Source organism: Ochotona curzoniae, unplaced genomic scaffold (assembly GCF_017591425.1).
Source record: "Ochotona curzoniae isolate NIBS_2020 unplaced genomic scaffold, NIBS_Ocur_1.0 contig_66, whole genome shotgun sequence".
In the NCBI taxonomy this organism is placed as follows: Eukaryota; Metazoa; Chordata; class Mammalia; order Lagomorpha; family Ochotonidae; genus Ochotona; species Ochotona curzoniae.
This window is the reverse complement of record NW_024466512.1, coordinates 16,220,137-16,237,537: the sequence shown is the minus strand read 5'-3', so window position 1 is coordinate 16,237,537 and position 17,401 is coordinate 16,220,137.

Genomic DNA, 17,401 nt, shown 5'->3' with positions numbered 1-17,401 from the left:
CTTGAGTGAGCCAAAGCCTATGTTCTCAAAGGTATGACTCAACCACTCCACTCATACATGCATACACGCCCCAGCCTCCCTGGTCTACGAGGTCCTTGTGTTCCAAGCATCCTTCCCTTGTCATTGCATTTGTACATATTGTGCACCTGCATAAGTGCTTTTTCCGATATTCTTCATAGATATCTTGCTGTATTCCATTTGGATCATGGAGAATAGGAAATGTTCCTCTGTAGTGATAGCATTTCTCACACCCACAGTACCATGTATATTCATAGTATTCTACTTAAATTCTCATTTATTATATTTATTCACATGTACAAGCATTTCACTTGACATAGTTTGCCTATCAGAGGAAAGTCTTTCAAGAAAAAAATCATGCTGGGTCCTCATCAATTTACTCTGATATAAAAGTCTCTCCAAGGGTCTGGATCCCTGAGGGGGTCACTCAATAATGACCGGCCAACTGAGTGATATCTTTGTAGCATCACTATGTAAATATTACCACCTAGTATTTGTCAGTATTCATTCTGTTCCAGAAACTTGCTACCACTTCTCCAAGCTTTACTCCATTCATTCGCACAAAAAATTATTGAGGTGAGTATAATAATTTTAGCAATACTAGTGCTTTGGCCCAGATACAAGAGCTTCTTTGCAGAAGAATCAGAATTTAAATCTGGAAAGTCTTTTCTACTAGGCACACTTGATTATTAACAGATAACAGCTGCCTGACTTTGTTACCTGTAGATTTCTGCCAACAATATGGAAGACCTGACACAACCCTAGGTGACAAAGACACATTGCCACAGATATGGCAAAATAAATTTTATATATATATATATATAAAATTAGAGAAAGAGATGATCAGTCCCTCATTCCAGTCTAGTCTTAAATTATAAACTAAGTTGTCAGAGAGAGGGAGATGTCAGTATCAAATAAAATGCAGACTTTTGTTAACTATCTTGGATCATTTCGATTTCTAAATGATATTTGTGATTTACACTGGCTATGGAATATTTTACTGCTAAAACATGATCAAAAAAATTGTCATTCCTCATAATTACTGGCTTAACATTCGCTGAGATTTTAAAATATTTTCTCTGATACCAACTTGTCTAGAGACGCTTGGGCAAGCAAAGACTATGTAATGCAGCCTATTTCATCCCAGGTCCACCTGTGCACACAAGGATACATATAATAAGAAACAATTGCTGTGATTTAAATTCAGCATAATTTGCAGAGTATATTCAGGAAACCAATAGATTTCCTTGTTGATGAAGTAATTTCTTGCAGCTCTGGATCTCTTAGTTTTTGACAAACCTTAATTGTTATATCTGCCATTATATACTGGGCTAACATACCTTTAATGATGACTGCCAATAGGTCTATCAAATTACTAGCTGAAATATTTCATGGATAAATTACAGGTTCTGTTCTGATTCTAAAGTGGGACTATGCAAATATCTGAAGTTCTGTAAGCTCAAGTTGCATCATCTCTAGATGCCTCAGATTGCCAGCTGAATATGCAGTTCACACATTAGTAGTAATGATAGGTGGTCTGAACATTTCAGAATGCATCAAAAGCTTATGCAAGTGCCACAATGGCTATTATGGTAGCTATTCTAAAGGTGTGTCAAATAAATGCTGATTCGTATCAAACACCCCACATAACCAAAGTTGAGGAGGGAGGTTAAAAAATATTAGAAACTTCACTTTCCTCCTTATGCAAATGATATATGTTTGCTTTCTCTGTTTTATGCATACAAGTCCTACAATAAATGCTCTACTACTAACACTATAATTTCAAAATTCTCACCATTGAATACTTACTTCATTTAATCAAGCCATGTTACAAAAAGAAAGAAAATATTTGCTCTAAATGTTGAAAGAGAGGAAATGCAACCTTAATCAAATGAGAAACTGCTAACAAAGTATTTTACTTTAATCATTCTTGTTTTCAAGTGACATCTACTGTTGAACTAATGGAATTATAAAATATCACACCAAAATAAGCTAGGAAATTCATTTTGCTAATGGAGTTATGATTAGTGTCTACACAGAAATGCAAATAGCAAAACAATTTTAAAAATTAAATTGAATGATGTAATATATAGTGTATATGTGAAATAAATACAATCATAACACACATGTAAACTTTTCTCCAATGACATAAAATGGCAAATGCACATACTTTTTCATATTTGATTTCTGGAAAGTTAATTGACTTTTAAGTTCACAATTCCTAATGTGACTTGGCAAAGTAATTTCATGGTGATCCATATTATGTTTTATATAAACCTTAAGCATTATTCATTTAAATTCTTTGAACATATTTAAAATGCAAAAAAAAGAGAATACCCATCAGTAAATCAGAAATTGTACTTAGAAAGTTAAATATCTTACTGTTATAATTCTGACTCATAAGAGAAAAACCAAAGGCACAAAAAATTCTGTGTCTGGCCTTTAATAAAGATATCGAATAGTAATTGGCTTTAATTTCTCCACTATATGGGCCTTTTGTTATTGTTTCTTTGCCCATCAAATTTTTGTTAGTAACTATTTAAAATAATGTAGTATGACTGCATTTCTCTGGGAACACAGCTTCAGCGGACTGCTAACTCAAGCTTGTTTCTTGTTGTTATTGTTGCTGCTGTTTCTTTAGAAGAGCCACGACTAAACTGTGTTCCAAATGCTCCGAGGCTTCTGATGTGTCTGAATGAGAATCTATTGGTTTTCAGGACTGACACTGGTCTGAGTTCAAGGGACCAGATAGAGCAAGCAAAAGCCAATAGTTTACTAGAAAAAAAATGCCATTTCTGTATCGTTTATTTTGTTCTCACAATCCAGGATGCCCTTTGTTTCCTAAATCTATATGAATATTCTATGATCTTTAGAGCCCTGTGCTTCCTTCCTCTGAACATTAATTAATGGCCTCCAAACTTAATGATTTGTCATTTGTATCAGTCCTCTTTCTTTGAAGAAAAATAATAAAACTAGCTTTTGAAAAACAAAACTAGCTTTTGAAAATTAAAGGAATCTTTTTCAAAGGACAAAAAGGTATGTCCACAAATGCCAGGGCAGGTTGATCAGCTGTGTCTTTGGAAACAGGATCTGGAAGCCATCAGGGAATAAGGATGCCTCTCTCTATCTTTCTCTAAACTTTGTCACTCTTTTCATTTCCCCCCTCCCTTCCTTCCTCGTTATACACCTCCCTCTCGATATTTTCTTCACTTAATTTTTACATTGCAAGCTTTTTACATTACATCATGTCCTTGACCTAGGCTTTCTTTCTCATGTCTTTCATCCAACAGGGAGACACAGGGATGTTAGTTTACTGGTAGAGACTACTAGCTCAGGTGGCTTGGTATGCATCACTTCTCCAATAAACTGGATATCAATCAGGACACACCCCTGTGTAAGTGGACTGCAGCAACTAGAGGAGTGTTTCCTTTAGCACATAAGAAGAGACTTTGTAGAAGCATTGCTCAATGGTATCATACATTAGTTTTACTGAAATTTGCAACTCATTCTAAGACTCTCTAAGGGGGGAAAAAAAGCCCTGCGATTTTCTCCTTTATACTGCTCACAATTCAGGTATTAAAATGCTATGGTAGATTAGCTATCAACAATTTGGAATAAAGACAAAACAGATACATATGGAGTACAGTGCTGATTTGTGCACGGTCTCCAGACAGAAGTCGATGCCAAAATGTGAAGTACTGAGGCATACAGATGGAACCTACAGAATAATGGTACGTAATCAGACTAAAGCAGGGTCTGGTGGGTGAAAGCAGATTCATCCTCTCACACTAGCTGCCAAGATGATGCAATCAAAATATCTCTGGGAAGGTAAAAAATGGTGTTCCTAGGAATGAAAGAAAAACACAAAGAACATTTTCAAATGTTATGCCTTACTAAACACGTGACTTGGCTTCAGCCACTCTGCAAATCCCCAATTTAGGATTATAGGAGATTGAGCAGACAATGACTCCATGTTTGTTATCCAATTCAGTGCCCTATTTTCCAGTAAACTTCATGTTCTGTCTTACAAGAAGTGTATTACAGCCTCTAATCACACTGTGTTCTGGGGAAGAGCTGTAACCCTTGACATAACGCAAGGCATCTGGAATGCTATTGTCAAAGTAACTGGCAATTTGAATTCCATCTCTTCATTAGAACAGCAAGATTTATTTAGATGCATAGGTCTCGTGGTTTGTGGCATACACTCGGGCTTACATAGGTCTCAATTGCCAGCAAACATGAACAGTTTGGTTCTTCCATACATGTAGAATGAGGCAGTAACAGAGGAAGTCCTTGTCTGCCAAGGCCAGGGTGAGCTGTGATATGAAAATGCTTCATCCTTGGGCCCAGCATGATAGCATAGTGGCTAAAGTCCTTTGCCTTGAACACATTGGGATCCCATATGGGCGCAGGTTCTAAACCATCAGCCCCACTTCGCATCCAGCTCCCTGCTTGTGGCCTGAGAAAGCAGTGGAAGATGGCCCAAAGCCTTGGGACTCTGCACCTCTGTTGGGAGACTTGGAAGAAGCTCCTGGCTTTGGATTGCCTTGGCTCTGGCTGTTGTGGCCACGTGGGGAGTGAACCAGTGGATAAAGATCTTCCTCTCTGTCTCTTCTTCTCTCTGTATATCTGCCTTCAAATCAAAATAAATAAATCTTTTTAAAAAAAGGAAACTCTTAGAAGAACTCATCCTCTATTAAAGGTAATAAAGCTTCCCCAGTGTAACACAGTATTAGACAGAGGAGCTCCCATTCGGACCTCTACCTAACTCTGTCTCTGCAATCCCACTCATCTTGTGAATATCTGTGAATATTTGGACTCCATTCACTGCGGTGGCAGAGTGGAAACTTAGACTACAGTATAAGTGACAGAGATGTCTTCCTTAAAAAAAAAAAGCAGGAAACACAGAAATCAAAATACTATTGACTTATCAAGGCAGTTAGCAGTTTTGAGATGTAGATATGAGAATAGTAAAACACATGAATGAATAATTGAGGAAGCTTTTTAATAAGCATTTATGGAGTCAGTACTAACAACATCCTACCAAAATGAGAGCAATCGAGGAGTTTTGCTTAATTCAGGTTTATCGCAAAGTATTTTCCAGAACTTCTCAGAAAATTGCCAAGTTTAATTTCTTCTCAGACTTCAAAGACAGCTTTGAGAGGGGAAAGGAATTTGTTTTTCTTCTCACGTGTTTCCTTCTCATCCTCTCACCCTACTCCTTTTTTTTGACAATCTGGGCTAGAGACAGGACAAATGTAACATGCTCTAGGGAAGCTTCTTCCAGAAAGGAATCCTTAGCCAACAAATTACGCAGGCAGAATGATACCTGCAGAAATAAGCTGTAGTCAGTCTTGAGGGACAGCCAGTGATAAGTCAGTAATGTATAAACCAGGCATGAAAAAGGTTTTAACATTTCTCTAAATGAGTCTCTTTTAACAACTGTGGGCCCAAACTGCCACCTTTATCTTATCCTGTATTAAGTACATTGTCTCAAATTTCATTGTTCATTGAGTTCTAAAGTTAAAGTTGCCCTGGTAATGCATGTTAAGCTTGATGATCCAGTGCAGGCTAAATCATATTTAAGGAAAAGACTCCAGTTGGAAGTATTTTCCATGCAATTCTATTTTCTCATTTTGAACTCATCAATTTGGAAATTTAGGCAGCAAAGAGAGGGAAGTAAAAACTCAGGTTTTCATGGGAGACTGGACCATAAAGAGGATATCAGACTTTAGCATACCATGGCTTCAGGTAGTATACTAAACGGGGTTTAGTGAATTTTACATAGAGAAATATGCAAGTGACTCTTGTGTCAAACCAGAAGGCTGACTCTTTCCTTTTTTTGTTGCTTTCAATTTTCCTGGGCAGGCCGACATAGTTTTTGTTTTGTTTTGTTTTTTTTCACTTAGGATTGCTTAAGCCCGGTTCCTGAAATGACTCTCACTGCTTAGTTAAGTGACCACTGTGCAACCTCAGCTCTTACGAGTGGTCCATCAATAGTGACAGGTGCCTACTCAAGGTTCATGTGTTCTTTTCTAACTTAAAATGAAACACATGGCATTCAAGAAAGATGGCATTCCATAAACAAACTAAAATTGTCAGTACCTGGAGTGCAGGATATTCATCTTGGAACTAAGAGAGCAAATTTACTCAAACCAGAGGCTAGACAGACCCTCAGAGAGTCTACCATGTGTAAGGGAGTTCTAGTATAGTTTGAGGATATTTTCATTGGGGCAGTGGGAAATTTAAAATTAAAAGATGAGATTATCTACAAAATGACAAAGACCCATTGCTATTTTCAATAATAAATATTCCATAAAATAGATTTACTTGCAATTTCATCTCAGGAACAGTCCTAAGGTTCATGAATATTTTCTCTCCTAGGATATGCTATTTTAAAGAACACAGAGAATTGGACCTTCATGTGCTGGGATACCATTGGGCACCAGTTCTAATCACAGCTGCTCCGCTTCCCATCCAACTCCCTGCATGTGGCCTAAGAAAGCAGTCAAGGATGAACCAAAGCCTTAGGACACTGCACCTGTCTGGGAGACCTGGCGGAAGCTCCTGGTTCCTGGCTTCAAATTGGCACAGCACAGGTCATTGCAGCTACTTTGGGAGTGAACCAGAGAACAAAAGAACTTCCTCTCTTTATATCTGACTTTCCAATGAAAATAAATCAGTCTTATATATACAAAAAAAAAAAAAAGAACACAGAGAGTTTAGAGTAGAACATATCACATGTCCTAGCCACTCAATAAAGCAAACAGGTTTATTGGACTTGTCTTTGCTTCTTGCTCTATCCAAGAGGATATTGAAGATTTAGCATATCTCATTTAGCATTCTGTCAGCAAAACCTCTGCTGTGTGTGTGAAACTCTTAAGCTGCTTTGCGTCTTTCCTAAACCTCAGAACAAGATTGCAGTTCTTGGTATCACCCCCAGAGCCAGTTAGTTAGTCCTGCTAATTAATGCCATAGCTGGGATTTGGGGCTTGAGAGGATAATACTGAATTTGTGTCTTAGTAACTCAGCTATGTTGGCCACTCAAGAACACATGGAGCTTTATTCCACAAAACATTTGTTGATGTAGGACTGAACTGGGCTTACTGGTTTGTGAATATATTATTTCTTTTGACACTTAAACATTCTATTGAAATGGAGAATACATTCCATTAAATGCACATAAGTGTATAGACAAGTGGTTTCTTTCTACTCTCTTCCTCACAACCATTACCCAAATTAGAACACAGCACTATCATTATCCCAAGGTTCTCATTATTCACCTACTTCCATTTCAGTCTTTAAGGTATGAACTAACAGTATATTGTCATTTGTGTGGGATTATTCACAAAGCATTATTTATTACTGTATACAAAATTATACAGCTTCAACACAATTTAATGCTCCATCTGCATACTAACTTCAATGAGTATAAGAAAAGACAATGATTAATGTCTTTTTGGGAAGCCCCTTGCACAGCAAAAGAAACTAAAAAGTAAAAAGGCAACTACAGAATAGGAAAAAATATTTACAAACTACACATCAAATAAAGGATTAATATCCAGAATATATAAGGAGTTCAAGAAACTCAAAAACAACAGAGTCCGTTTTTAAAATGGGTAAAGAATATGAATAAACATTTTTCAAAGAATAAAATATAAATTGACAATAGAAACAGGCCAGAAATTCTCAGGATTATGAAAATACAAATAAAACAGCAATCAAGTATCATTTTTGCCTAGTTAAAATATTAATCATTCAAAATTCAAAAAAAACAAAAGCTGGTAAGGATATGAAGATACATATACTCAAATACCCCATTGGTGGGAATGGAAACCGCTGTTAAATAGAACACAGTGGGAGACTCCTCAACAAGCTAAAACTAGATCTAAGACAAAACCCAAGCATCATACTTCTAGGATTATATCCGAAGGAAGTGAAATATGAAATCAGTACTTGCACTCCCATATTCAAGTAACTCAATTCACAATAGCCATAATATGAGTCAAGTCAAATATTCATCAAGGGATGACCAGATAAAGAAACAGGATAGAATATTATTCAGTGATGAAATCATAACATTCGTAACAGAATGGATTTTACTAAAGGACAAATGAAATAAAATGTTGACTCTCATACATGTTCATAACAAGAACTCAGAGAAAAAAGAATCCTCATAAAATTAATGGGTACCATTGATTACGAAAAAGAAAGCTATTCATGGGTTTCAAAGACTGCATCACATAAATTTAATTTTAAAAAATACATAACTCATGTGTTTATTCCAGAAACAGAGAGAAAACATTCACATATACTCCTTTCCTTGCCAAATTCCCACAACAGTAAGGGCTAGACTGGGGCAGATCCTAGAAATGAGGATTGCAACTAAAGTCTGCCACATGGGTGGTAGAAGCACAGTGACTGTCACCACTGCTTCCCAAGTTCAACATTAACTTGATGTTGAAGTAAGGATTCAGGGCTGGGACTCGAACTCGGGTACCACAAGGTGGGCTATGGGCATCTTAACATGTAGGATAAATGCTCACTGGGAAAGCTTAATTTTAATTCTGTATTGCTACAAATACTTGAACTAACCTTGTATGTTTCTTGTTATTTTTTAAAGAACTATTTATTTTTATTTGAAAGGCAGATTTTTGCAGAGAGAAGGAGAGCAGGAGAGAGAGTAAGAGAGAAAGAAGGAGAGAAAAAGAGAGAGAGAGAGAGAGAGAGAGAGAGAGATGTCTTCCATCACATGGTTTATTCCCCAAAGGGATACAACAGCCCTACCTGAGCTGATCTGAAGCTAGAATCCGGAACTTTCTTCCAGGTCTCCCATGTGTGCAGGGTCTCAAGGATTTAAGCCACCCTTGGATGCCCTTCCAGGCCACAAGTAGAGAGCTGGATCAGAACTGAGCAGCTGGGACACACACCAGTGCCCATTTGGGATGCTGGCGCTTGCAGACAGAAGATAAGACTGTTATGCCACCATGTCCGCCCCAGGATATGTTTCTTGCATTAAACTGTTAAGTAACTTTACAAAATCATTCCAATAGTATAAAAGAATTTGAGCATGAAATCAGTCAGTGGCACTAGCAGCAGGATCATTATGGTATTCTAAAATGAGAAGAAAAGCAATGCCAGTAGTTTTGAGATAACGTAAAATAAAAATAATTGAGTAATGCTTTTATAATACAAGTTTCCTTAGAAGAATAATATCTCAGAGGAAATAAAGATAATATTTTGCTTCATTTAGCTGTGGAATTAGTTTTCTCTACCCTTAAAAACTGATTCAAAGTGCTTGTCTGTTAATGCTGATCTGTAATGAGGTCTGACGTATTTCATTTTTTAAAATATGCCATCACATATTCAGACACCAGAGAACACCGATGCCAGTGTCAACCATCTGAGTTAAGGACATGTGTTACTTAAAATGCATTCATCAGTTGCTGGGCGTGCCGTGGTGCAGGGGGGTAAGTTGATGTCTGCCCTCTTGACATCACATGTGGGAACACTGGTGCCAGTCCTGGCTGCTTTGCTTCCAATCCAGCTTCTGATTAATGTGCCTTGGACAGTAGCAAAGAACGGACTGAGTGTGTGGACCTATGTCAGTCATGCTGGGGACCTCAAATGAGCTGCAGGTTCCACCCTTCGACAGGGCCCAACTGCAGGCACTGCAGCCATTTGTGAAAGAAACCAGTGGTTAAACAAATCTCCATCTTACAGTCAATTCATCTCTGTGAGTTACTCTGTCTTTCATATAAACAAGGTATCTTTTTGTTGGCGTGGTAAGTCCTGGCTTCTCCCTTTTACCCTTTTTTGTCTCTTCACTTTCTCTTAAGAAAGTTGGGTTAAAATAACCTTAGGTTTATTTGATGTGTTTCATTATCATTGTTTTGTGTGCTTATATTAAGAAATATGTGTACCTCTATTTACAAGTACCTGCCTACACAGCCACATTTGCATTTCAGGTATGTTTGTATTCCCCTTCCTGTCCATGTGTATGCTCAATGAGCATTGTGTAACGTGCATCCATGCCAAAGGGCAACATATATTTTATATGTCTGGCTGTATCATTTCATGACAGACTCAAATAATATCTTTCAGATTTAAAAATGACAATAAAAGAATTATGACTCAAATTGTGCTAGAGAATAAAATCTCCATAGTTAATTCAATGTGTCAGATGAATAAAGAATCAGATAATCATCTAAGTGAAAAAAGTGAGGCATTCATATGCTTCTTTTATATTTTCTCTTGATAGTTGCCTATTAGTACGGTACTTTATCACAAACCAACACTTCTAATTAAAGGTTACAGGAAAGCTACTCAAGTACAAGGTTATACAGATTTTGAAATGTGGAAATGATTCATACTTCTTTGAGTTCTGAAATACATTTTTGGAAGTACAGGTGAGTCTTGGAGACATGCATACTGCACCCTTCTTGTTTTAATTCTAGTCAACATAAGTTATTAAGCACTTTTTAACATTTGATTTTTGGTCAGAAATGTTTTTGGAACAGCTAAAACAGCAGTAAAAATTTTAAGTGTTGTGTCTGTTTTGCCTTCAAATTTAAGGTTGAACTTGTTTTAAAAAAATCATCAGCATGTAATAGAATCTAGTTCCTGGGGTTATCAGTGTTTAATCCAGGAGCTTATGGAAATGTATCATAAAACAAAAAAATAAATAAAATTTTAAAAATGAATGTTAGGGGCCCAGCGGCGTGGCTTAGCAGCTAAAGTCCTCACCTTGAACGCGCTGGGATCCCATATGGGCACCAGTTCTAATCCCAGCAGCTCCACTTTCCATCCAGCTCCCTGCTTGTGGCCTGGGAAAGCAGTCGAGGACAGCCCAAAGCTTTAGGACCCTGCACCCATGTGGGAGACCTGGAAGAAGTTCCTGGGTCCTGGCTTGGGATTGGCATAGCATCAGCTGTTGCACTCACTTGGGGAGTGAATCATCGGATGGAAGATCTTCCTCTCTATCTCTCCTCCTCTCTGTATATCTGGCTTTCCAATAAATAAATAAATCTTAAAAAAAAAATGAATGTTAGAAAAAATAGTGATTGAAGGTAGTCCTTTTCTTTTGGAAAAAAAGAAATCAGACTTGAATTTCAATGCTAGTTCATATTTCTTGATAAATCACAGAGAAACGTAGATTTAGAGTTGTTGTTTCTGACCAACATTCATGGGACCACAATGTTGAAGTCCATTAGAGTATTGGCACAATTAGTTCAGTGTAAACTCTTCCTACCTAGTACCCAATGGAGAAATAACATGAGCAACTTAACTTTTCATTAATTTTACAAATATTTTCTACAGAGCTTTTGTGTGTTTTTTTTTCATTGTTTTCTGCTTCCAACATTTCTTTTAGCACAATCAGCTTCAACTATAACTCATCTTAGTACATATCACTTCAGGTTTTTATAAATTTCTGTTTTCTCAACTCCTTTCAAATTACTCTTACCTTTCGTTGATCCACGAACCTATCCAGAGTTATGAAGTCTTCTCAGATTTCAACTTTGACAGCTTCAGAAGCAAAAGATACTGACTACTTAAAAGTCAGGTAAAACAACAAAAATCACCCAAGCCATCGTAATGGATTATTGATGTGGCTTTGATGTCTACAACTTTTTCATTAAATTTTCTCACTGAGAGAAGGATAGCTTTAAACAAATTTGTTCTTCTCAGGATACATTCCGTAGTTGTAATCAAGCACTATTTAATTAACTAGTCAGTAAACAGTTTTTCTTGCTTGGCTAACAAACTAGTCACTCCCACACTTACTTTAGTTGAAGTTTCTTTTGGGGAAGAAATTATTTTATGACATTTCAGCTTTGTAAAAAATGTCATTAATAAGAAGATAAAAGATTTTATGTATTTGCAGACACAATTCTAAGATAACATGTTTTCCCTTCTTCCCCTTTCTCAAAATCTTTCCATTCCTTTCCCTTTCATTTTTGTAATAATACATATTCTGGTATCATTTACATACAGTTTTAAGAGCCAATGATACTTTTCATCATGCCCGCCCACCTCGCAAAATTACCCTTCCTCCTCTTTATCTTTTTTCACTTTGCTTTTACACACTTTTGATTTCAATTCCCTTTACATTCAGATTTTCCGATATTAATTTTCTACGTTTTCTTTTTTTCCCCTGGGACTAGGGACACTGGATGAGTTTTTTTAAGTCGGTAATATTAATATATACTTTTTTCAGAATAGCTGTTATATCGCTGCATAATAAAAACAATGGTTTCGCACATAAGTCAATACCAAAGTCTACATTTCACTGTATATTAAGATACGTTAGAAACCAATTTCTTTGCATGGAGAACTTCTGAGCATGCATTAATAATAAAAGATAAAAATACACCTCCATATTTTCATATACTAACCATGCAACACCCTGTGGAGTCAGCTTCATTACCATGAGTAGCAGCTCAAAGTAATTAGACAATAAAATATTGTCCTTATTCCAACTACCAAATTCTTCCACTCTATTAAGGAAAATAGCCTAATGCATAATGAACATGATCATGCCACGATCAAATTTATTAAAGAAAGTGTTATTTGAATTTAACATAATTTTCATGAATCAGGAACTAATCTTTTACAGATTCTGTTAGTGCTTTAAAATGGCTCATAATATTTCTATATCTCCTTCTCTCTGTATATCTGTCTTTCCAATACAATAAATAATAAAACTGAATAAATAGTTCCTGGAGACCATATAAAAAATGACGGTTGTACCATTTTTCTACCGGTCTACAGTGTGAGGAACGGCCCCCATTTCATGAAACGTTTTTTGATGATGGAACTTGTGCCTTCATTACTTGCTTTCACTATCATGATTTCTAGGATAACATGTTGAATCTTAGTTATTCTCATCTATGAGAGTGAGATAATAAAAATGACTCCTTAGGGTCAATGTGAAAATTACATCTAAATATATTTAGAGATGTCCAGCTTGGTACCAAGCATATCTATCCATGCATCTAGAGTAACATTTACTGATAACTGACATTTTGTTTCCCATCAGTTTTAACTTGGGGTGTGGATGATAAATAGTTATTCATTATTATTTACTCATTAAACCAAAAATACTTATTGTGTTCTGAGAGATCTTTGAGAGCAGTAAGCTGATTACTGTTGAAATCTGAATTTTTATTTCATAGTTGTTAGTTAACAGATGGTGAAGATCCTGGGATGATGTCAAATCTATTCGGTTATTTGTATCAGCCATAGACAGGGTGGGAACTACATACACAGGGTAGAAAGGTTTTCCACCTTTTCTACCCACAGCACTGAACACACTTTGTTCAGGATCCTATTTTCCGTAAATTGCTTTAGCTGAAATACATCCAGAAATACATCCGGTGGACAAGTTAAGATTGGAGAATAGTTAATCTAATGGCCCCAAATTGTATTTCATCATCTTATAAAACATCTGGATAGAAAGTTGCTTTGAAATATCTAGATGTTCAGTAGAAAGCACTTGTAGAAAGGTTCTATTTGTTTTTCTAAACATAACAATAAAGTCTGAAAAGGATCTGTTAAATCATTTCTTATATGTAAATTACCATAGAAAGAGATGGTCACCCCATACTTGATCATTTGGAGTATAATTACAGATTCATCTCAATGATTGTTGAATAAGAGGCACCTGGTCTCCAAAGCTGGCGACACAGGGGCTGACATCGTGGCATTATGTCACTGCACATGGGCTCTGGTTCAAGTCCTAGCTGCTCCACTTCTGATCCACGTGGTGAATCCACGGAAGATTGTCCTACTAACGAGGACTGTGCAATCATCATCGGCTACCTGGGTAAAGATCCTGCCCCTGACTTTGCCCTGACCCAACTCCAGCTCTTGTGGCCATTTGGAGAATAAAACACCAGATGTATCTCTCACTCTCTCTTTCCTTCTCTCTGTAATTCTACCTTCAAATAAATAAATACATCTTTAAATCTTAGTAACACTTATGAGATGACTTGAAAGACCGGTAATTAGAGAGAGACTAAAGTAATGCTTTTTCTGAAAATCACAAAAGTAATGCAGACAAAAGTAATGCTTTTTCTGAAAGTGAAACTTCAGGCTCAGCACTGTACAGTGGGTGAAGCTGCCCACATTGATGCTGAAATCCCAAATGGCACCAGGTTGACTGCTGGCTGCTCCACTTCTGATCCAGTTACCTACTAGAGTGCCTGGGAAAGCAGAAGAGGGTGCTGCGAGTGCTTGGGCCCTTGCACTAACATGAAACACCCAGAAGAAGCCCCTGACTCCTGACTTGGGTTTAGCTCAGCCCTGGTTGTTGCAGGCATTTGACACATGCACCAGCAGACAGAACATTCTCCCAGTCTATCTCTCTCAGTCTTGCTCACTCTTTCACTCTCTGTAACTTTGCCTTTCAAATAAATCTTTTAAAAAGAAAAATGAAGGGTTCAGTGCAGTAGCCTAGTGGCTATATCCTTGCTTTGCATGTGCCAAGATCCCATAAGGGTGCCAGTTCTAATCTCGGTGACCCCCACTTCCCATCCACCTCCCGACTTGTGGCATGGGAAGGCAGTTGAGAATGGTCCAAAGCACCCATGTAAGAGACCCACGGGAAGCTCCTGGCTCCTGGCTTCAGATTGACTCAGCTCTGGCTGTAGTGGCCACTTAGGGAGTGATTCAACAGACAGAAGATATTCCTCTCTGTCTCTCCTCCTTTCTGTATAATTGACTTTCCAATAAAAAAAAGTAAATCTTAAAACAAAAATGAAAATGAAGCTATAGCAGAAATCTTGAGGCCACGTTTCTAAGCACATTGTACACTTTCTGCAGAGAAAACTAAAAATGTTTCTAGAGACAATCTCTGGTAAATACGAGAATTCATAGAAAATAGCCAGAATGGAAACATTCACATCATGCCATCAAATTCATACTCCGCAACACTACAGAAATGAAAGTAAAGTACAGGTTCCCTGTTCTGACCTTCAAAGAGTATTTCACTTCTACCACATTAGACCAATGCAGCACTACCAGTGGCAGAACTTTGTAATTCTAATTGCTCATTCTTCATTACCGGGGTTCTCGTACAATTGGTTTATAATTGGTTTACATAAAATTAATTGTTCTCCTTCCCTTTCAAAGGTAGGGATAGATATGGTGGGAAGAAACTTTGCCAATAAAAGCAAACTGCAGGTTCAATCCATTATGCTTTCCAGGAAAACATCAAAAGCACTGCACATTAATGCATACTATAGTAACTAAAGTTCAGTCTAAATTGATGCATTTTATTTCCAGTTGAGTTAGATTATTCAAAAGGTGTTATTTCCATGACCTTACCTGTTTTAATTCACCATGTGCCTATGAAGGCTACCTTGAAAAAAAACTGTGACTGTAAATATAAAATTAGAAGAATGTTCCTCTGACTACTCATTTGGAGGGCAACTGATTAGGCAGCATTCCATTCAGGAAGCTTGAAGTAATGTCAGGGAGAGCCTCTATGCACACAACTGGGAAGAAGATAAGGACAAAACATTGAACTTGATGGCAAGCTTGGTGACTGATCTTGTGTGATACTGAACAAGCCACTCTATGTCTGCACAATTTGTATCACTTGCAATTTATATTTAGTGCTGCCATGATTGTTTTCTTCTGCTGAAAATGTCCTGCTCTTTTTCACCCATCTCTACTTTACACACACTCTCTCTTTTGATATTTCAACATAAACACCATCTTTCATCAGTGTCTTTTCTGTTTTTTTTTTTTTTTCAGGGAAATGTAGCTATACAAAGCATTCCATGTATAAGATTTGAGATTGGTAAAATATTTTACTTCCCTCTTAGTGCATTAAATAAGGCTTTGTGTTTAATGTAAGCCTCCAGTTTCTGATGAAAGCTGCTGGAATTCTTTTACTCCCGTCTAAGTAATGTGTGTTTATCTCTTCTGTAAGATCTATACTTCTTCATCTTCAGTGTTCAATAGCTGACTGTTACACACTTCTATAGATGCTCATTGGCATGTTTGTTTATCCTACTTGGGATTCACTGAATTTGCTTGATCAGAGTTGTTGCTTTTTGCATACTATCAGGAGCCAGCATTGTGGCATAATGACACAAGCTACCACCTGCAACACTGGTTATCTGAGTCCTAACCACTTCACTTCTGATAATGCTCCCTGCAAATGTGCCTGGAAAAGCAGAGCAAAGTAGACCAAGTTCTTTGGCTCCTGCACCCATGTTGGAGGCCAGGATGAAAATCCTGGCTCCTGGCTTTAGCCTGGCTCTCAGCTCTAGGTCTTGTAGCCATTTTGGGGTGAACCCATTAATTAAAGATCTCAAGGATCTCATCCCCTCCCTCTCGTTCTGTAACTTCGCCTTTCAAAAAATGGCATACATCTTTAAAAACAATTTGGGGAAACATGTTATAGGATTTCATCACTTATTTTTTGTCCTGTTTACTTTCACTTGCTTTTATGAAGGTAAACTTGTGCCACACTTCAGCTAGGTTAATCAATACTTCAGTTATTTTCTATTCTTCTCTTTAATATCTTTATTATTCTATGTTTTCTATGTCTAGTCTTCATGTTTATTCTCAATTTCATCTAATATCATTTGTCCTTAATTAAATTTGCTTTTTTACATTTTATTGTCTTGAAACTCAGTTTCTTTTTTTTTAAAAGATTTATTTTTTTTTATTGGTAAGTCAGAATTATAGAGATAAGGAGAAACAGAGAGGAAGATTTTCCATCCACTGGTTACTCTCCAAGTGGCTGCAACAGCCAGTCGAGCCAATCTGAAATCAGGTGATAGGAGATTCTTCTGGGTCTCCCACATGGGTACAAGGTCTCAAGGCTTTGGGCCGTCCTCAACTGCTTTCCCAAGCCACAAGCATGGAGTTAGAAAGGAAGTGGAGCAGCCAGGATGCTAACTGGTGCCTCTATGAGTTCCTGCCATGCAAGGCGAGGACTGTAGCAACTAGAGTACTGTAACCAGGTCCTCAATTTCTTTTCCTATATATTTATCCTTTCCAATGTACTTACACCTTACCCACCAAAGATTTTAGAAAACGTGCAATAACAGTAACATCTGTCTAATTTGTAAATCTTTTACTTCAAAATAAAAGTTTGCTTCACTATGGTTGGAATTTTCATTTTCTCTTTATATCTAATAGCTTTTTAATTTATTCAGTACAGTACAGGAAATACATAGAGAAATTGTGACTTTTGCAACTTGTCCCTAAAGACACCTTCTTTTTTAATTAAAGCATTGGCACTCAGAATTGCCATATGGAGAAAGAGCCTGTGAACTACTGCCCTGGGGCATCATCTCTATCCTAAATAAATTTTATTGGAACAAAGCCATGTGTTTTTATGTGGCTGCTATCTATGCCTGCTTTG